Below are 22,284 nucleotides of genomic sequence, written 5' to 3' on the forward strand. Positions count from 1 at the left end.
TACCAGCTCCTGCTAGTTCACTGTTACCTAGATGTGAGTATCTCTTGTGCTTGTTCATCTTCCTCATCTTCACGAATTTCTGCAAATTCAGAAATATCCAAGAAGTCAGCTTCTTGCCACGTCACTCACAACCAACACAGCACCTCACATGGTCATAGACTCATAAATACCTAGGTATGAATTAGTACTGTATGGAAGTTCTAATGCATTGTCTTTAAACAATTGCCCTGGCATGGATTTCCGATCCATCAGGCAGTCTGACTCTAAACCAGAGGATCACCATCATGACACCTTCTGCCTGGAATTGGACAAACATTTAAAGTGTCCTTTCTCCCTTATATCACTGCATACTTGTCCACCTTCCATCTTGGCTTCTACAGCTGGATCATCCATCCTGCCACAAATTCTGCCAAAGACACAGGCTCTATGAACCTTCACAGCTCTCACAAGATCCCCTCCTTTCTCTAAGGAGAAGAACCATGTCCCACATCCCTCCACCTGGGAACATCCTGGGCTCTTCCAGGTGGCTTCTGCTGGTTATCAAGGGAAAGTCTCTCTATGGAAAGTGGTCCAGTCTAAACAACTTTCCCAACACCAAGTCTGACCACATCAAGTACCTTATCTGGCACCACACGGTGAAGGGCTTTCTTTTTTCTGCAGTGCATTCGTAAATATTTCCCCATTTCATGACTACAGCTACCATCAACAGATTAGTTGATCCATTTTACAGAAGAGGAAACAGATACTGGGATAGGGAAAAATCAATCACTCACTCACTGTTACTAAAGACAGCCGCCCTCAGGTTGGACCCTGGGAACTTTCATGCTTAGTCCAGAGCTCTTTTCACTCTAACAAGCTGCCTCCTGTCACATTGTCCTTTCTGTGGTTTAACACTGGGCGGATGCTGCCTCCTGCGCCAAAGGCCATGGTCCATCAGGGAGGAATCAGACAGTTGGAATACTATGCCTTCCACCCTGTGCATTTCTCCTCTGTTCTCCCACTCAGCCAGCCCTGCTCCTATCATAGCCCTAAACGGGACATGAAACAGGAAAGCTGATAAAAAACATTCCTAGTGCAGGTGTGGAGTCTCTTGTGAGCAGGGGACCTTGGAGCAGCTCAATGTTATCAGGTACTGTGGCCCCCTTAGCTGGGCTGAGCTTGTGGGCAAGGTGCTCTGCCAGCCTGTGTCCCTCAGTCAGCCGCTCTTAGAAGCCCTGCCCCTGGTGGTTGTCAAGGTCGTTGTGGGTGAGGAGGTCCTTGAGGTGCTGCTGGAGTAGGACAGAGTCATCTTTCACTTCCTGTAATGTCCGCTGTAACTGGGTCAGCTCTCGTGCCTGACTTCGAGTTAGGATATCACATGTCCTAAGGTGGGACAGAAGATACAATTTTAAAATGCAAAGATGACACACTATTAGGGATTTCTGTGAGAACATCCCCAAGGAGTGTGGACAGATACAGCTGGTGTGAATTGGAAAAAAACATGAGAATGACAGGGTCAAGACTGGATGACAAGGTGTAGTCAGTCAGGAGGGGGTTGTGATTTAAAGGTAAATGAGGTATTGATTGCATAACATTGTGAGGGTACCAAATACCACTGAGTTGTTGACTTGAATTTGGTGAATTTCATGATATGTGATTTTAAGTCAATAGTGTTTTTAAAAGCAGAGTAAATGAGGCTCTGAATAACAATTGGAGTCCGTAATTCACCAATTGGTGTTCTGCTGGTTTATAAATATTGTGCCATGTGCCTGCCATGAACATCTCTGCCCTCCTTACCTCACCTCTCAGCTTGCGTGGGCTTCTCTGCCAGCTTCTCTGCTAGCCTCAGCGCCTCAAACAGCAGCTTCTCCCCCAGCACAGATTCAATGATGTCCTTAAATGCTTCATACTCTGAGGAAAGAGAGACGCTGCCTCAGGGGAAAGCTGGACAGGCTGCTGTGGTCACTGCCTTCAAGGGAAGAGGCAGGGTCCATCCCAAGGACAGATGTAACCTCGGTACCAGGCTCTACACAGGGATTTCCACATCTGATTCCTCAGCCTCCCACCTGCATGGCATTTGGTTACTCCCTGTTTTAGAGCTGAGGAAACAGAAGCTCCTGGGCACAGAAAGTAACTAGACAAGATGAACTGGTGTTTGGCAAACTGACACTGAATCCTGGGCCACTTACCAATACTTGCAGCCTCTTAGGTGAAACGCTGAGCAGGGGCATTCCTGGTGATTCCTGTGTGGTTGGGAAGACCCCTAGGACTATAGGACTGATGGTTCCCTTGTGCTGGGATTTCAGTAATGAACAAGTATCTCAAAGGTAAAAAACTCACCTGGATACACTTGTGTGAAAGAGAATACATGAAACCATAAGGACCTGGGAAAAAATGTGCCCAAATGCTATGAAAGTTTGTGTTATTAGACATAGTAGAACTTGAACTTACTGTGTTATACTGTGCCAGGGACTATTGTCAGAGCTTTGTCCGAATTTCCTCATTATTCATTACAACTCAAACAGGTAGCCCATGGTTTCAGGGAGGAGCAGACTCATCCTTAAGCTCCCTTTAAGCAGGTACTATCCCCTGCTTCCCCCAGTGTGTAACCACCATGTCACCCCAGTGTAACTAGCACAGGGCTTTGCCAATGGGACCTCAGGGAAACCTGAACTGATGGAGTTCATCAGTCCCAGTCGTTTAGCCAACAGTGATGCAGGATCAGATACAGAACAGAAAAGATTCCAATTGACACAGTTTAGCTTGTTCCTGAGAGAAACAGGCAGTTCAGTGCCTGAACCAAGAATCAATATCTGGGATTTTAACTCTAATCTCACCCTACAACTCACCGCAAACCTGGAAAAGTGGCTCAACTCTTTGTGCCTGAGTCTTCCCATCCTCAGGGAACTGAGGGTAAAAGAGCCACTTCTACCTTTCCTGGATTGTGGTCAGAATGAAATTCAAAATGACAAAGGGAATAGGAGACCAAGTCTGGAGAGTTTTTGTTTCTCAGAGGGAAGACCATGATCATTCATCACGTTGGTGACCATGACCCCTAGGACTTAACTGTATTTCTGCAGCTGGTTGGCCAGGGAGTAGGCAGTAGCTTGGGATACAAGGAATTTCTCTGGGAGGTCTTGGAAGTCCTGCTTCTTCTCTGCCAGCTACAACTGAAGCTCCTGGTTGATTTGCGTGAGTGTAAGTTCTACCCTCGGATCAGATAAAGGGCCAAGAGATACTGCCATGGTGACATGTGGCAGAAAAGGTAGAGCCAGGGACTGGGGAGAAGAAACCCAAACATATGATGGATTAAAAACATGTGAAATCACATAAGTTTAATCAGGACTGAGGGATGACAGAAACTGGAATTCTTAACTTACTGTTGGGAGAAACTTGAGGGTTTGCAACCGCAAAAACAAGGTTCATTATGCCAGCGCTCAGAGCCAAAGGCACCGTCTATAGCTCACACTCAGACAGGAGTGACAGAGGAGGACCCAGCATGCGACGTTACCGTCTGGAGTTGCAATAACAGAACTGGTAGGTGGGGGGGCGGTCATGGAATCTTGGGGGCACCTGCCTTCCAGTTGCCTAGGCCATGCTAATACACAAGGCTGCCTGGGGTCTTGTGAAGGTCACCATTGATAGCAACCAATCCCTCAGCAGTCACTCTTAAGTTGTCTACACATGTCCTGATACCACTTACCTATCTCCTTCCAAAACAAATCTCAGCGGAGTTCTCATTGTTCATTCTTCTGTGTATAAAAAATTCACAGGAGAAATAGTTTGCCAACAGGTCTTAATTTCTGTAGGGCTGTCATGAAGTCACCCCACCTTCTCTTTAAACAGATCTTAAGGCTTTTCCACAAGTGAGAGACCTCAAACTTTTACACTGTCATGAAGTTCTTCGACCCTGCTGGAAGGTCTGGAAGGAGTCAGAGATGTGGCCTGGTGGGGCAGGGCGAAAGGCAGAGGGCCTCTCCTGCAGTTGAGGAATAACCAGCCAAGGTCCACCGGGCCCAGCGCTGAGCAAAACAGGCACAGTTTGTAGAGGACCTTGTGGCACTGCTTCTGAACGCCGCAGGGGCTCGGGAACCAGCAACAGCACATTTCTCGCCTCATCCTCCGAGGGTCAACTCAGGGGAAATAGGACCTGCTTCCCAGCAATGGAGCATGTGGTCCCCACGCTGGAGCTCCACGGTAGATCGAGAAGCTCAGGACTGAGCAGCGGTGCCCTGCAGGACAGTGTTGGCAGGGGCCCCACGACCTGACCCGGGGCCAGCGCAGCTGGGTCACAGTCAGGCTGGGCGTCGGTCTACACTGCAACACCCGAGTTCTTTGAATCCACATGGTGAGAGCAGCGACTCCCAGATGCCGCCTCGTGCTTAGCCTAGACCTCCAATTTCTATTCTTTTATGAGCTCCAAGAAGTGTACTGACCTCACTCTAAATATACTGTCCGATTTTGTCATCCTAACTTCTCCCTGGGACTTGGGGGCTACTGGCCACACCAAGCCTGTTGAAAGTCTTGTGTAAATGAACCAGTGACCATTTTTAAGTGACACGTGAGCGGCCCCCAGTTGTGCTAAAGCCTAGTCTGTGTCTTCACAGTGCTTTCGAAGGTGTGTATGTGTGAATAAATGTATGATATATATTTATACATGCTGCTACAGCGATACGTTAAAGGCCAACATAACTGGTGGACAGGGTCAGTGAGAGGAAATGAAACGATCTTTTCGGTGGCTATTAAAGCAAAATGTGTGTAAAGAAATAAGTTTTTCTTCCCCTACTTTGTCTCTAATTTCTGCACGAGTCCCTAGGCTGAGTGGGGAAGAATAGGAAAGACAAACGGTCACGAAGAGCTCACCTCCCTGTCTAATGCTTGAAGTCTAAGTTTAAAAGAATGATCTACCCTCTTGTCATTTTGTAACAATCCCCTTATCTAAAAATATTAAAGGGCAGTTCTTACATTTAGAGTGCCTCAGAATCAGCTGTGGAGATTACAGAAGCTCCTTCCTGGGCTCCAATCCCCGGAGGTTTCGTTGGTGTGAGGCCCTAGAGTCGGCAGTTTTTCACGTAAACACAGACCACACGTTTCTGATGCGGGTGGGCTGCGGATCCCAGTCGAAAACCTGTTGTTCTATAACACTGATTCAAACCTATAAATAAGCTTGTTTTCCTTTAATTAAGAATCCTTAATTGAAAAGTGGGTAAGTCACACCACAAATGGACATAAAGATCTCAAAGCGTTCCTCGGGAAAAGTCCTTAGTTACGTTCTTTTGCCTTCCAGAATTAAAACCAAGCACTTGCTCCACAATTATTTCCTAGTAACAGTTGAGAAACTAAAACGAACGACAACATGAACAAAAAACTCACGGCCTTCCCCGGCGGTCCAGTGCTTAGACTGTGAGCTTCCACTGCAGGGGGCAGGGGTTCGATCCGTGGTCGGGGAACTAAGGTCCCGCAGGCCCCCGCCGGCGTGGCCAAAAATATAAATAAATAAAATAAAGATAAAACATAAAATAAAAAAATAAAACAACTCAAACATTGTCACCACCACCGCCACCAGTTACCAAAAGACCCAGCGAAAGACTCAGGCCTGAGGTAGACACATGCCCCATTTCCGTAGTAGATGAAGTGACCTCGACTTCTGCCTTTACGCTTGGTTAAGTATTTTCCATGAGTGCCTTTGGCTGTCACTACAGAGGAACTCACTGGCAGAATCAGCAAGAATGGATGAAAAGTCAGCCGAACTATGAAGTCTTACTTAAAGATAAAGCAGTAAAATTTGAGGACCTCTTGCCCTGTGGTGATGCAAGCATCCCAGCAATTCTTCCTTCCTCCCTGTGCTGCCAGGGCTGGAAGGCATTGATGGTGTAATCAGTAGTCAATGGACAACTCAAATAATGCTTCTAAGAACTTCATTTTACGGACGTTAACATTCATGAAAACAACAGCATATGCATCGTGTAAATCTCAGAGCTGGTCAGGATTGAAACCGTGTACGAGGCCCCGTGCCCTTGTCTTTTGAAGTAAAGTGCTGACTCAAGAGTTAGTGATTCGGGAATGTGAAGGTGTAGAAACAAAGAACAGCTGTTGGGCTGGGGAACGGGCAGCAACGTAGACTATAAATCCGCCACACGGCAGAATCACCGAACTCCCAGTTCACTGAAGCTACCGATGAAGGCCCGACACACACTCCTAAGTGGTTTTACAGGGCGCAGACCCCCTCCGGATGGAAAGTGCCGCCCACAAGCACATAGACCCTGGACTGGTTGAAACCAGAAGGTTGATGACGCTTGAAACTTCACTTTGATGCCAGCCAATCCGAGAACTGTCTGCGAGCTGATCACGCCCTGCTCCTCCAACTCTGTAAGGCTCCTCACTACGCCCTCCAGGGTGGGTCACACAGTCTTGAGGGCATTAGCCCGCTGTGGCCCCCTCTGCCTGGCAAAGGCAATAAAAGCTACTCTTTCTGCTTCACCCAAAACTCTGTCTCCGCATTTCTCTTCGGCACCGGTGAACAGAGGCCAAGTTTCGGCAACAGGATCCAGTCACAGATTACTTTGGGGGAAAATTCCTAAAAGCCATTCTTGTGTCTCACCCTTTGAAAAGTAGCTCTTCACCCTAAAAAAAAAAAAATGGTTGCGAAAAATGAATCTTTGGGATGGAGGATTCTACGGTATTTAACTTTCCATAAATTATATTCTTTCCCTCTACGTGTTAGAACCCATTCTTAAAAGCAAATGAAATCAACCTGTGTCACCACCACTGTCTTCCAATTTGCTGTAATTCCAGTGAGAACCATGTTGGGTACACCTGTGCAGGAAATAGGGTGAGAGTCCTTTAGGGAAAAAACGGAAAGGAAAAAAGATACCTAATGTAATGCTTTAAACATGTACCAGTATCTCTTGACCTGTCAACCTAGGACAGACAGACGACCTGCAGATTTATATAGGGCTCATTATGTCCCCCATCTTATCACTGCTAAGGTGAATGTGCTAGACACTTATTGAATTGGTGTTCTATGTCTGCTGTAATAAGTGACCGTGAGTTTAGTGGCTTAAAAGAACACACATTTATTATATTACAGTTCTGTAGGTTAGGAGTCCAACAAAGGTCTCACTGGGCTAAAATCAAGGGGTCAATAGGGCTGCCTTACCTTCTGGAGGCTCTAGGGGATAATCTGTTTCCTTATCTTTTCTAGAGATTTTTCTAGAGATCTTTTTCAGAGATTCTCTGAGCTATTACTATCCCTGGAATAAAGCCTATTTCAGATGAAATGAGCCAGAGTTTATTTCTGATGGCTGCAGAGAGAGAAAGGAGGGGAAAGGGGGAAAGCAGGAGGAGGAAAGGAAGCTTCTTCCTGGAAGTTAGCTGGGTGCTGAGTTCCTTTGTTGTCGGCTCCAAGATTCTCCGGAAGAGTCAGCTTCCCCCTGGAGCCAAAGGCACCCTCAAGGATCAAGTCACTCCGCTCCTTGCTCTCTGGTCTGAAAACACAAGTTGGCTGCCTTCTTCAGCCTCCCCTCGCCCCGCCCTCAGGTCTAGCCCAGTCTCACCCAGGTGGAGAAAACAAACGAAAAAACCAACCTCGCTCTTCAAGCAAACAGGTCATCTTCCTATCCCTTGTTCTGGTCATCAGCTTCTTTTTCAGAATCGTCATTTCTTGTATTCTGTATGGTGAGGAAAGGAAAAACATGGTCCCTGGTATACCACGAGATTGAAGTAGGAAGGACGTGCACAGAAAATACACCGAGTAGCACTCTGAGATGTAACCCTGAGTCTACATGTCTACACACAAGACACATACATAAATATATACTTGTATCCATTGTTTTACAACTTCTTTATTTCTTAAAAACATTTTGGATCAGCATAACACACGATCCCAGAATTCCTTTCCCCGGCGTGTAACGCAGGACAAAAGGTAAGAATTCGAGGAGGCTGGCGAAATCCGCCGGTATCTCAGATAAAGGGTAAGAGGCGTGTTACCTCGGCTTGGTGGACTCCCGAAGTGGGCGGGTATGATGACGTCACTTCCCCCTTCAGCAGCCGGCCCGCCCATTGGTCATCTCGGCAGGGCGGGGACAGGGCGGGGGTTGGAGGAGAGGAGCCGCCTTAGAGGTCAGGAATGGGGCTTGGCTTATGTAAATCTTGCAGCGTAGGGGTACAATTCCCGGCGAGCCACTTCCCGGGCTGTGGAAGTTTTCGGGAGAAGTTGCTTGGATTTTATTAGCAGAGTGGTTTGGAGGGGCTGAGAGGCGTGGAAGAGGAGGGGGTGCGGAGGGTGGGTGGGGAGCGTGTGTGTACAGTGTAGGCGTCTAAGGCTGTACGGGGGGGCGGGGAAAGCGATTCATACTTACCTGGCAGGGGAGATACCATGATCATGAAGGTGGTTTTCCCAGGGTGAGGCTCACTCATTGCACTGCGAGTGTGCTGACCCCTGCGATTTCCCCAAATAGGGGAAACTCGACTGCGTAATTTGTGGTAGTGGGGGACTGCGTGCGCGCTCTCCCCTGGCAACGAGTGTGCTAACGGTAGAATGAAGCAACGACACTTCTGGGGGCCCCGTACCTGTGGCAATAGCTCGGTGAAGACGGTGGTTGCTCCCGCTTGTCGCGCGCCGTTTTCTTCTGGTTTTTTTTTTTTTGTCGTGGTGGTGGTTTCAGCGTGCGGGTGCTGCAGCACCGCCACGCTGGTGGCTACGAAAGGGTGCGCGATAACCGAGCTTTTTTTGTTTGTTTGTTTTCCCTTGGGGGAGAAACGAGTGTCAGCTCTCCGCGCAAGCGCAGAGAGTTTGCTTTAGTACTTATGAGTTCGACTTTAGCTGGTCTGTGCCTTGCAAGACGCTGAGAGGTTCGGTAGTTTGCTCTCCTGCCTTGCACTTTGAAACGGGAGTGCTACGCCGCACGCAGGCACGGGAACGGCATCTGCGCTCTTGCCTCAAACAACAGTAATAGTACCAGCCGGGGAACGTGCAAAAGAAAGTTTTCCCGGAGACCGGCCGTCTAGGCCTCCCCGGGGATGCCGTGGATAAGGGATCCGCTTGCCAATGCAAGGAACACGGGTTCGAGTTCTGGTCGGCGGCGAATATCCCACGCGCTACAGGGCAAGTGAGCTCTCGTGCGGCAACTACTCAAGCCTGCGTGCCTGGAGCCCGCGCTCACGATCTTCGCAGTGAGGGAGAAGCCCGGCCGCGGCAGTGGCCCCACAACGCTGAATAGTCAGTTTATTCAAACAAACACACTAAAACGGCGGGCAGACGGGCCCATCTAATGAAAGAGGGCAGGGAGTGGCCCCTGCGGGAGGGGAAGCAATCCCTTCACTTTTTACTGCCTGGAGAATTTCCCCAGCAAAGCACACGAGGACAAATCCAGTGTGGACCTTCTTACGCTGAGAGCCGAGCTGTGAGTCCAGGGAGGCCGAACGAGCGAACGAGCTGCTGTCCGCAGGACAGACTCCCAGAGAGGGGAGAGATGCTAGAACTAATTTAGCGAGGAAGGCAGTAGGGCCCCCCGCCACCGTGCAGCACAGTCCTGAGCCGTGCAGCTCTCGGAGGAAACTCCCCGAGGTCGGCGGAAATTTTTGACAGGACCAAGGCTCGCACAGATAGTGCTCCTCCTCCCAAGCGGACAGACTAGAAGGAAACAAACAACCGCAACCAGAAAACATCGTGGTTCAGGAGGGCATGGGGTAGAGTACTCAGAAGGAATGTCTTGCGGCAGTAGCGGGAGCTCGTTAGCCCCAGACTGAGCGCTGCTCGGAACCACTTCGCAAATCATAGAAGCAAGACCGGAAACGATCCAACAGTTTGCAAGTAACTTAAATGCGTCCATGAACAAAGTTCAGCGTTTCCAGGAACACACAGCTCTCCAGCAAGGCACCCTTCACAAATGCCTGGCATTCCATCACAGATTCTGAGGTATCCAAAGAGCCAGGGGAAATGACCCTTCTCCATAATGCAGAGACACCTCGGTCATTTGCAAGTGACCCAGAGCTGACACCGATGTTAAAATCACCAGAGGAGGACATTAAAACATTTATTCCAAGTGTATTCCGTGACTTCAAACAGTTAAATGTACACACACACACGGGGAACATTTTAAAAAGACCCGCTCTAACGTGAAGAGTGAAAACTACACTGTCTGAAAGGAAATGTACTGCAAGGGATTAAGAGCGAGCAGTTCGAAAACGCAGAAGAAAGAATTTTGAACAGGAATTGCGTTGACTCTGCCTTGATTGCAGATCACTTTCAGTAGAAAGCGACAGTCCCAAACGAAAGGGCGGAGGCGTCCTGAGATGGGGCGGTGAATACTCCGCGCGGGCGGTGCCATGGAGCTTGATTTATGACGTCCAGCTTGAGTAGGGGATGGCCGCCACCCGTGTGCGTGTGCCTTCATCCTCTGGCAGGTGTCCTGGAACGTACAAGACACATGACTTAGTGAGGGCAGCCCTCCAGATGGTGCAAAGAGACCACGGGCACCGGGTTAAAAACCGGGAGCAGGCGGAGATCATCAGCTGGGTGGAGATTCCGGGAGAGGGGCGCTGGGGAGGAACTGAAACGGCAGGCGCATAAAAGCGACAGCTGAGACCTCGCTCATCAGATTCTAAGCCAAGTCCGTCCCTGGGTGGGCTCGAACCACCAACCTTTCGGTTAACAGCCGAACGCGCTAACCGATTGCGCCACAGAGACGAGCGGCTGCAAGGCATTCTTGTAACATCCTGGAATCAGAACGTATTCCCCGTCCCTTCCAACCCCAGCGGAAAAGAGATTCAAATGTCTTTATCTTATCCAACCTCGCCGGCGCTCTCAGAGACACTGAGTCTCGTGGACCGTGGACACCGACCCCGAGTGAGCTGGGGGCTCCGACGGAACAACGCCGGGCCCACGACCATCCTCGCCTGCTCCTGGCCGCCTCGAAAGCGGCCCCTCTACACGAGACGACGGCCGCCTGTCTTGGGCTCTAGTCCTCCATTTCCCACTCGTGATCGGCCTCACCCGTCGCGCTCACCGCAAGTCCCCCTCCAGGTCCGGGTGGTCGTACGGGGGAAGGACAGCAACCGGCTGTGCCCCCACCGTTCTGCCCCCTCTGGGCGCCTCCAGAGAAGGGCTCCACGAGGCACGACCCGGAGTTTGCTCACCAGGCAGCCCCTCGCCCGGAGCAGGGCCTGGCATCCAGCAGGCGCCCAATAAATGCCTCGCGGAGGATGCATTCCGCCGCCGGGGCCCGGCGTGGTGGGTAGACCAAGAATTCTTATGCCACCTGTAAGGTTTTAGTCCTCGAGGAACCTAGATTTTTCAGATCGTCTGTTCTTCAAAACCTTTCTTCTAGCAGCTGATTTAGAACCAGATAAAAGTCCTAGAAGGGCCAGGAGGGCACCACCCCGACCTGCTCTCAACTCCCCACCCAAGGCGGTGCTGCGGCCTCAGCCTCCGGGCGCAGGTGTCGGGTCTGAGAGCCGTGAAGGAGGAAAGCTGCAGAGGAGAAAGACGGCTGGGCTAACGTGGATCCGACCACAGCTCCGTAGGTCCCCGGTGGAGCATAGCGGTCGTGGTGTGATTGGTGCGGTGATGGGAGCCTGCCTGCTTGGGTCTGAATTCGAATCCTAACAGAAAACGGGTTTCCTGTGCCTGAACACCCCCGGCAACACCGTATGGTTCTACCTTTTGGACTTGGTGCCTTGTCCCCTACTGGCCACAGAGCAGGCGGGCGAGGTGGCGAGCCGCACACCTCACCGGAGGACTCCACGTTCTGAGGACCCCCCGACTCCGCCCGAGACCCCCACGGCCTGGAGTCAGCATTCCCTCCAGCTGCGCCCTCGCTGACGCTCCCGGTGCCGCCCACTCTGAGGAGAGCGCCCGCGGCTCCAAGAACAACCTTCTCCTCTGTCTGGGAGCATTTGGCTGGGTTGATCGGAATCTGCCCTTTTCGGGCCTCACACGTCCCGGAAAATCCTAGGGCCTAGCGCCGGCCCTGCATGGACCTGGAGGAGTCGCTGTGTTCCTGCCGGTTGGAGCTTGGCCTGCAAAGAAAGGCTCCCGCCGATTTCGATTTCCCCGGCCTAGGCTGTGCATGCTAATTCAAGACTCAGGAGCTGCAGCGACCCAAAACAGTGAACCTCTCCTGTCGTTGTCTTTGCGAATGGCGTGCTCCTATACATAGAAAAATCCTCCATAACCCACACAAAACTACCAGAGTCAACAAACGAATTCTGTATAATGGCAGGGTACAAGATAGACAAAAATCAGTTGTTTCTATACACTAGCAGTGAACAATCTGAAAAAGAAATTAAGAAAACAATTCAATTTACGATAGCATCCAAAACGAATAAAATATCTACGAATTAACTTATCCAAGGAGGTGAAAGACTTCTAGACTGAAAACTACAAAACATAGCTACAGGTGATTAAAGAGTACCTAAGGCAATGGAAAGATAGCCTCTACGGATCTTTCTCTCTCTCTTTCTCCCTCATACTCCCAGGTTGCCTAGCCCAGCCGTCTTTCTCCTTTGCAGCTTTCCTCCTTCACGCCTCTCAGACCCGACACCTGCGCCCGCAGGCTGAGGCCGCAGCACCGCCTTGGGTGGGGAGTTGAGAGCAGGTCGGGGTGGTGCCCTCCTGGCCCTTCTAGGACTTTTATCTGGTTCTAAATCAGCTGCTAGAAGAAAGGTTTTGAAGAACAGACGATCTGAAAAATCTAGGTTCCTCGAGGACTAAAACCTTACAGGTGGCATAAGAATTCTTGGTCTACCCACCACGCCGGGCCCCGGCGGCGGAATGCATCCTCCGCGAGGCATTTATTGGGCGCCTGCTGGATGCCAGGCCCTGCTCCGGGCGAGGGGCTGCCTGGTGAGCAAACTCCGGGTCGTGCCTCGTGGAGCCCTTCTCTGGAGGCGCCCAGAGGGGGCAGAACGGTGGGGGCACAGCCGGTTGCTGTCCTTCCCCCGTACGACCACCCGGACCTGGAGGGGGACTTGCGGTGAGCGCGACGGGTGAGGCCGATCACGAGTGGGAAATGGAGGACTAGAGCCCAAGACAGGCGGCCGTCGTCTCGTGTAGAGGGGCCGCTTTCGAGGCGGCCAGTAGCAGGCGAGGATGGTCGTGGGCCCGGCGTTGTTCCGTCGGAGCCCCCAGCTCACTCGGGGTCGGTGTCCACGGTCCACGAGACTCAGTGTCTCTGAGAGCGCCGGCGAGGTTGGATAAGATAAAGACATTTGAATCTCTTTTCCGCTGGGGTTGGAAGGGACGGGGAATACGTTCTGATTCCAGGATGTTACAAGAATGCCTTGCAGCCGCTCGTCTCTGTGGCGCAATCGGTTAGCGCGTTCGGCTGTTAACCGAAAGGTTGGTGGTTCGAGCCCACCCAGGGACGGACTTGGCTTAGAATCTGATGAGCGAGGTCTCAGCTGTCGCTTTTATGCGCCTGCCGTTTCAGTTCCTCCCCAGCGCCCCTCTCCCGGAATCTCCACCCAGCTGATGATCTCCGCCTGCTCCCGGTTTTTAACCCGGTGCCCGTGGTCTCTTTGCACCATCTGGAGGGCTGCCCTCACTAAGTCATGTGTCTTGTACGTTCCAGGACACCTGCCAGAGGATGAAGGCACACGCACACGGGTGGCGGCCATCCCCTACTCAAGCTGGACGTCATAAATCAAGCTCCATGGCACCGCCCGCGCGGAGTATTCACCGCCCCATCTCAGGACGCCTCCGCCCTTTCGTTTGGGACTGTCGCTTTCTACTGAAAGTGATCTGCAATCAAGGCAGAGTCAACGCAATTCCTGTTCAAAATTCTTTCTTCTGCGTTTTCGAACTGCTCGCTCTTAATCCCTTGCAGTACATTTCCTTTCAGACAGTGTAGTTTTCACTCTTCACGTTAGAGCGGGTCTTTTTAAAATGTTCCCCGTGTGTGTGTGTACATTTAACTGTTTGAAGTCACGGAATACACTTGGAATAAATGTTTTAATGTCCTCCTCTGGTGATTTTAACATCGGTGTCAGCTCTGGGTCACTTGCAAATGACCGAGGTGTCTCTGCATTATGGAGAAGGGTCATTTCCCCTGGCTCTTTGGATACCTCAGAATCTGTGATGGAATGCCAGGCATTTGTGAAGGGTGCCTTGCTGGAGAGCTGTGTGTTCCTGGAAACGCTGAACTTTGTTCATGGACGCATTTAAGTTACTTGCAAACTGTTGGATCGTTTCCGGTCTTGCTTCTATGATTTGCGAAGTGGTTCCGAGCAGCGCTCAGTCTGGGGCTAACGAGCTCCCGCTACTGCCGCAAGACATTCCTTCTGAGTACTCTACCCCATGCCCTCCTGAACCACGATGTTTTCTGGTTGCGGTTGTTTGTTTCCTTCTAGTCTGTCCGCTTGGGAGGAGGAGCACTATCTGTGCGAGCCTTGGTCCTGTCAAAAATTTCCGCCGACCTCGGGGAGTTTCCTCCGAGAGCTGCACGGCTCAGGACTGTGCTGCACGGTGGCGGGGGGCCCTACTGCCTTCCTCGCTAAATTAGTTCTAGCATCTCTCCCCTCTCTGGGAGTCTGTCCTGCGGACAGCAGCTCGTTCGCTCGTTCGGCCTCCCTGGACTCACAGCTCGGCTCTCAGCGTAAGAAGGTCCACACTGGATTTGTCCTCGTGTGCTTTGCTGGGGAAATTCTCCAGGCAGTAAAAAGTGAAGGGATTGCTTCCCCTCCCGCAGGGGCCACTCCCTGCCCTCTTTCATTAGATGGGCCCGTCTGCCCGCCGTTTTAGTGTGTTTGTTTGAATAAACTGACTATTCAGCGTTGTGGGGCCACTGCCGCGGCCGGGCTTCTCCCTCACTGCGAAGATCGTGAGCGCGGGCTCCAGGCACGCAGGCTTGAGTAGTTGCCGCACGAGAGCTCACTTGCCCTGTAGCGCGTGGGATATTCGCCGCCGACCAGAACTCGAACCCGTGTTCCTTGCATTGGCAAGCGGATCCCTTATCCACGGCATCCCCGGGGAGGCCTAGACGGCCGGTCTCCGGGAAAACTTTCTTTTGCACGTTCCCCGGCTGGTACTATTACTGTTGTTTGAGGCAAGAGCGCAGATGCCGTTCCCGTGCCTGCGTGCGGCGTAGCACTCCCGTTTCAAAGTGCAAGGCAGGAGAGCAAACTACCGAACCTCTCAGCGTCTTGCAAGGCACAGACCAGCTAAAGTCGAACTCATAAGTACTAAAGCAAACTCTCTGCGCTTGCGCGGAGAGCTGACACTCGTTTCTCCCCCAAGGGAAAACAAACAAACAAAAAAAGCTCGGTTATCGCGCACCCTTTCGTAGCCACCAGCGTGGCGGTGCTGCAGCACCCGCACGCTGAAACCACCACCACGACAAAAAAAAAAAAACCAGAAGAAAACGGCGCGCGACAAGCGGGAGCAACCACCGTCTTCACCGAGCTATTGCCACAGGTACGGGGCCCCCAGAAGTGTCGTTGCTTCATTCTACCGTTAGCACACTCGTTGCCAGGGGAGAGCGCGCACGCAGTCCCCCACTACCACAAATTACGCAGTCGAGTTTCCCCTATTTGGGGAAATCGCAGGGGTCAGCACACTCGCAGTGCAATGAGTGAGCCTCACCCTGGGAAAACCACCTTCATGATCATGGTATCTCCCCTGCCAGGTAAGTATGAATCGCTTTCCCCGCCCCCCCGTACAGCCTTAGACGCCTACACTGTACACACACGCTCCCCACCCACCCTCCGCACCCCCTCCTCTTCCACGCCTCTCAGCCCCTCCAAACCACTCTGCTAATAAAATCCAAGCAACTTCTCCCGAAAACTTCCACAGCCCGGGAAGTGGCTCGCCGGGAATTGTACCCCTACGCTGCAAGATTTACATAAGCCAAGCCCCATTCCTGACCTCTAAGGCGGCTCCTCTCCTCCAACCCCCGCCCTGTCCCCGCCCTGCCGAGATGACCAATGGGCGGGCCGGCTGCTGAAGGGGGAAGTGACGTCATCATACCCGCCCACTTCGGGAGTCCACCAAGCCGAGGTAACACGCCTCTTACCCTTTATCTGAGATACCGGCGGATTTCGCCAGCCTCCTCGAATTCTTACCTTTTGTCCTGCGTTACACGCCGGGGAAAGGAATTCTGGGATCGTGTGTTATGCTGATCCAAAATGTTTTTAAGAAATAAAGAAGTTGTAAAACAATGGATACAAGTATATATTTATGTATGTGTCTTGTGTGTAGACATGTAGACTCAGGGTTACATCTCAGAGTGCTACTCGGTGTATTTTCTGTGCACGTCCTTCCTACTTCAATCTCGTGGTATACCAGGGACCATGTTTTTCCTTTCCTCACCATACAGAATACAAGAAATGACGATTCTGAAAAAGAAGCTGATGACCAGAACAAGGGATAGGAAGATGACCTGTTTGCTTGAAGAGCGAGGTTGGTTTTTTCGTTTGTTTTCTCCACCTGGGTGAGACTGGGCTAGACCTGAGGGCGGGGCGAGGGGAGGCTGAAGAAGGCAGCCAACTTGTGTTTTCAGACCAGAGAGCAAGGAGCGGAGTGACTTGATCCTTGAGGGTGCCTTTGGCTCCAGGGGGAAGCTGACTCTTCCGGAGAATCTTGGAGCCGACAACAAAGGAACTCAGCACCCAGCTAACTTCCAGGAAGAAGCTTCCTTTCCTCCTCCTGCTTTCCCCCTTTCCCCTCCTTTCTCTCTCTGCAGCCATCAGAAATAAACTCTGGCTCATTTCATCTGAAATAGGCTTTATTCCAGGGATAGTAATAGCTCAGAGAATCTCTGAAAAAGATCTCTAGAAAAATCTCTAGAAAAGATAAGGAAACAGATTATCCCCTAGAGCCTCCAGAAGGTAAGGCAGCCCTATTGACCCCTTGATTTTAGCCCAGTGAGACCTTTGTTGGACTCCTAACCTACAGAACTGTAATATAATAAATGTGTGTTCTTTTAAGCCACTAAACTCACGGTCACTTATTACAGCAGACATAGAACACCAATTCAATAAGTGTCTAGCACATTCACCTTAGCAGTGATAAGATGGGGGACATAATGAGCCCTATATAAATCTGCAGGTCGTCTGTCTGTCCTAGGTTGACAGGTCAAGAGATACTGGTACATGTTTAAAGCATTACATTAGGTATCTTTTTTCCTTTCCGTTTTTTCCCTAAAGGACTCTCACCCTATTTCCTGCACAGGTGTACCCAACATGGTTCTCACTGGAATTACAGCAAATTGGAAGACAGTGGTGGTGACACAGGTTGATTTCATTTGCTTTTAAGAATGGGTTCTAACACGTAGAGGGAAAGAATATAATTTATGGAAAGTTAAATACCGTAGAATCCTCCATCCCAAAGATTCATTTTTCGCAACCATTTTTTTTTTTTTAGGGTGAAGAGCTACTTTTCAAAGGGTGAGACACAAGAATGGCTTTTAGGAATTTTCCCCCAAAGTAATCTGTGACTGGATCCTGTTGCCGAAACTTGGCCTCTGTTCACCGGTGCCGAAGAGAAATGCGGAGACAGAGTTTTGGGTGAAGCAGAAAAGAGTAGCTTTTATTGCTTTGCCAGGCAGAGGGGGCCACAGCGGGCTAATGCCCTCAAGACTGTGTGACCCACCCTGGAGGGCGTAGTGAGGAGCCTTACAGAGTTGGAGGAGCAGGGCGTGATCAGCTCGCAGACAGTTCTCGGATTGGCTGGCATCAAAGTGAAGTTTCAAGCGTCATCAACCTTCTGGTTTCAACCAGTCCAGGGTCTATGTGCTTGTGGGCGGCACTTTCCATCCGGAGGGGGTCTGCGCCCTGTAAAACCACTTAGGAGTGTGTGTCGGGCCTTCATCGGTAGCTTCAGTGAACTGGGAGTTCGGTGATTCTGCCGTGTGGCGGATTTATAGTCTACGTTGCTGCCCGTTCCCCAGCCCAACAGCTGTTCTTTGTTTCTACACCTTCACATTCCCGAATCACTAACTCTTGAGTCAGCACTTTACTTCAAAAGACAAGGGCACGGGGCCTCGTACACGGTTTCAATCCTGACCAGCTCTGAGATTTACACGATGCATATGCTGTTGTTTTCATGAATGTTAACGTCCGTAAAATGAAGTTCTTAGAAGCATTATTTGAGTTGTCCATTGACTACTGATTACACCATCAATGCCTTCCAGCCCTGGCAGCACAGGGAGGAAGGAAGAATTGCTGGGATGCTTGCATCACCACAGGGCAAGAGGTCCTCAAATTTTACTGCTTTATCTTTAAGTAAGACTTCATAGTTCGGCTGACTTTTCATCCATTCTTGCTGATTCTGCCAGTGAGTTCCTCTGTAGTGACAGCCAAAGGCACTCATGGAAAATACTTAACCAAGCGTAAAGGCAGAAGTCGAGGTCACTTCATCTACTACGGAAATGGGGCATGTGTCTACCTCAGGCCTGAGTCTTTCGCTGGGTCTTTTGGTAACTGGTGGCGGTGGTGGTGACAATGTTTGAGTTGTTTTATTTTTTTATTTTATGTTTTATCTTTATTTTATTTATTTATATTTTTGGCCACGCCGGCGGGGGCCTGCGGGACCTTAGTTCCCCGACCACGGATCGAACCCCTGCCCCCTGCAGTGGAAGCTCACAGTCTAAGCACTGGACCGCCGGGGAAGGCCGTGAGTTTTTTGTTCATGTTGTCGTTCGTTTTAGTTTCTCAACTGTTACTAGGAAATAATTGTGGAGCAAGTGCTTGGTTTTAATTCTGGAAGGCAAAAGAACGTAACTAAGGACTTTTCCCGAGGAACGCTTTGAGATCTTTATGTCCATTTGTGGTGTGACTTACCCACTTTTCAATTAAGGATTCTTAATTAAAGGAAAACAAGCTTATTTATAGGTTTGAATCAGTGTTATAGAACAACAGGTTTTCGACTGGGATCCGCAGCCCACCCGCATCAGAAACGTGTGGTCTGTGTTTACGTGAAAAACTGCCGACTCTAGGGCCTCACACCAACGAAACCTCCGGGGATTGGAGCCCAGGAAGGAGCTTCTGTAATCTCCACAGCTGATTCTGAGGCACTCTAAATGTAAGAACTGCCCTTTAATATTTTTAGATAAGGGGATTGTTACAAAATGACAAGAGGGTAGATCATTCTTTTAAACTTAGACTTCAAGCATTAGACAGGGAGGTGAGCTCTTCGTGACCGTTTGTCTTTCCTATTCTTCCCCACTCAGCCTAGGGACTCGTGCAGAAATTAGAGACAAAGTAGGGGAAGAAAAACTTATTTCTTTACACACATTTTGCTTTAATAGCCACCGAAAAGATCGTTTCATTTCCTCTCACTGACCCTGTCCACCAGTTATGTTGGCCTTTAACGTATCGCTGTAGCAGCATGTATAAATATATATCATACATTTATTCACACATACACACCTTCGAAAGCACTGTGAAGACACAGACTAGGCTTTAGCACAACTGGGGGCCGCTCACGTGTCACTTAAAAATGGTCACTGGTTCATTTACACAAGACTTTCAACAGGCTTGGTGTGGCCAGTAGCCCCCAAGTCCCAGGGAGAAGTTAGGATGACAAAATCGGACAGTATATTTAGAGTGAGGTCAGTACACTTCTTGGAGCTCATAAAAGAATAGAAATTGGAGGTCTAGGCTAAGCACGAGGCGGCATCTGGGAGTCGCTGCTCTCACCATGTGGATTCAAAGAACTCGGGTGTTGCAGTGTAGACCGACGCCCAGCCTGACTGTGACCCAGCTGCGCTGGCCCCGGGTCAGGTCGTGGGGCCCCTGCCAACACTGTCCTGCAGGGCACCGCTGCTCAGTCCTGAGCTTCTCGATCTACCGTGGAGCTCCAGCGTGGGGACCACATGCTCCATTGCTGGGAAGCAGGTCCTATTTCCCCTGAGTTGACCCTCGGAGGATGAGGCGAGAAATGTGCTGTTGCTGGTTCCCGAGCCCCTGCGGCGTTCAGAAGCAGTGCCACAAGGTCCTCTACAAACTGTGCCTGTTTTGCTCAGCGCTGGGCCCGGTGGACCTTGGCTGGTTATTCCTCAACTGCAGGAGAGGCCCTCTGCCTTTCGCCCTGCCCCACCAGGCCACATCTCTGACTCCTTCCAGACCCTCCAGCAAGTGTGGAGAAGTGGGGCCCAGATCCTCTGCAGCAGACAGGGAGCTGTGAAGAAAGGGGGCACCCCATCCTCCCTGCAGTTTTAAGGACCTCTGGTGGCTTTGCTTCTTGAATGGCTCCTGGAAGGCAAGGGTCACAGGACTGGAGTGCATGGCAGAGCCCTTAGGGATTTCACCTGGAGGCCAAAATACCACAATCAAAGTAAGGCTCCATTATCTGGCCCTGCTGGTGGCTAACTGAGGCTGGAGAGGGATCTGAGTGGCGACAGAAGCCAGGAGCACGGTGAGAGCCTGTCACAAGGATGAGCTGAGGGGACGCGCTGAGGTCTGGAGGAGCAACTGGGGCCACCAAGTTAGAGGAAAAGCTTCCCACTGCCTCCCGTGGTCACTTCTCTGCTCAAATCCACTGCACACCAGGTGTCCGGATCCTACCACTCCCTCTTCAGGGGCCAGTTCACTCCCCAGTTTACTTTGGAGCAAAAGGATGGCTTTTGTGATTTCCCAGGAAAAGAAGTGCTTAGTATGAAACGTGCATACAGACATTGTCTTTTGTAGGAAGGAGAGGACGTTTTCTAGGGTGAGAATAGGTATGGGAGTTTGGGGTTGCTGGTTCTGGGTAGCTCTGTTCTCTCCACCTTCTCTCTTTGCTTCTCCAATTGGTGACTGGTGTGGCCAGGGAGGAAAGGGGCCTGGGCGCGACCACCCACCTCTGGAAACATGACTGTGCTGAGCTGAAGCCTCTGGCTTTTGTGACTTCCCAGGAAAAGCAGTGCTTAGTATGAAACATGCACACACAGACATGGTCTTTTGTAGGAAGGAGAGAACGTTTTCTATAGTGAGAATAGCTATTGGAGTTTTGGGTTTATTTTGCTCAAGAGTTCATTGAGAGTCTTCATTCTGTGTGTTTATACTTTTCCAAAAAGTTAGAAACTGTTGAACCTTTATTTCTTCAAATATTTTTCTACCCCAGTCTCTCATCTCTTTTTGAGACAACAATTTTGGATATACTATATTATTTAACATCGTCCCACAAGTCACTAAAATTTTTTTTTCAGTCTTTTTTTTTCTTTGATTCATTTTGGATAAATTCTTTTTCTATGTCTTCAAATTTAAATGAAAATTTCTTCTGCAGTCTCTAATCTGCTATTAACCATATCCAGTAATATTTCTATTTCAGATATTTTGTCATCTCTAGGAATTCCATTTATACTTATATCTTCCATTTCTCTCCTTATGCTCATATTTCTTTTCATTTTTGACCATATAAGCATAATTATAATATATGTTTTAATATTTTTGCCTAACTCCATCATCTCTTTCATTTCTGAGTTTGTTTCTGTTGTCATATTTCCCTGTCCTATGTATAATACTTTTTATTAGAAGCTGGACATTATGAATTATACATTGTTGGTTACTGAATTTTGTTTTTAAAGATTGTTGAACTTTATGTTCCCCAGAAGTTGTTACTTGTGTTCAGTATGATTCTTTTGAGGCTTGTTTTAAAATTCATTCAGGGCAAGTCTATAGTAGTCTTTGCTCGAGGGCTGACTTGGACCCACTTCTAAGGCATGGCCTTTTTGATGTCTCTATTGGATGCCCTGTATACTCAGTGAGATTTCTCCATTTTTCCACTCTGGCTGTAGTGATCTCCAGCACAGTGTGATCTCTAGGAATTATTTGTCTTCTTCCTAGTCACTGTTCTTTGCCTGGAATCTGTCCTTTCCCAGCCTCATGCAGGTTTACCCTACCATACACAGACTTACATTCAGCTATTGATTCATGGGGTGCATTATGTATATTTCAGTAACTCTTCTCTGTATGTCTCCCTCCTCAGTTACTCTGTGCAAAAATTCAAGATTTCTTGAACTGTGTTTATTTTCTTTAACTCAGCAATTTTCCCGCACTTTGTTGTTGTCGTTGTCGTTCCTACCCTGTGCCATATTCCAGAAATTGTCTGCAAGAAGAAAGTTTAGGTGTGGTAGGATTCACCTTGTTTGTTTTCTTTCAGGGGTCACAGTTCAGAGCTTCTTATTGTCCAATGTCTGAAAACTTTTTTCTATATTTTGTCCAGTTTTCTTTTTTTTAGAGTCACAGATTTATTTATTTATTTATGGCTGCGTTGGGTCTTTGTTGTTGCGTGTGGGCTTTCTCTAGTTGCAGCGAGCAGGGGCCACTCTTCGTTGTGGTGCACAGGCTTCTCATTGCAGTGGCTTCCCTTTGTTGTGGAGCATG

General features: G+C 49.8%; 3 long non-coding RNA genes across 3 annotated transcripts; 1 reads left to right on the forward strand and 2 right to left on the reverse strand.

The window, feature by feature from the left end:
- Positions 1–40: 40 nt before the first annotated feature.
- Positions 41–6,418, reverse strand: LOC307184745. The gene is made up of 3 exons (XR_013827818.1): positions 3,683–6,418; positions 1,782–1,890; positions 41–79 (listed from the first exon to the last, which is right to left on the reverse strand). It is a non-coding gene; the product is annotated as an uncharacterized lncRNA (long non-coding RNA).
- A 41-nt stretch (positions 6,419–6,459) lies between these two features.
- Positions 6,460–7,929, reverse strand: LOC307188343. Its single transcript, XR_013828916.1, has 3 exons — positions 7,787–7,929; positions 7,567–7,649; positions 6,460–6,603 (listed from the first exon to the last, which is right to left on the reverse strand). It is a non-coding gene; the product is annotated as an uncharacterized lncRNA (long non-coding RNA).
- Positions 7,930–16,015: 8,086 nt separating this feature from the next.
- On the forward strand, positions 16,016–21,796 carry LOC307187102. Its single transcript, XR_013828530.1, has 3 exons — positions 16,016–16,158; positions 16,296–16,378; positions 17,342–21,796. It is a non-coding gene; the product is annotated as an uncharacterized lncRNA (long non-coding RNA).
- The last annotated feature ends 488 nt before the right edge of the window (positions 21,797–22,284 follow it).

The sequence above is a fragment of the Stenella coeruleoalba genome (genome assembly GCF_951394435.1).
Source record: "Stenella coeruleoalba genome assembly, chromosome: 1".
In the NCBI taxonomy this organism is placed as follows: domain Eukaryota; kingdom Metazoa; phylum Chordata; class Mammalia; order Artiodactyla; family Delphinidae; genus Stenella; species Stenella coeruleoalba.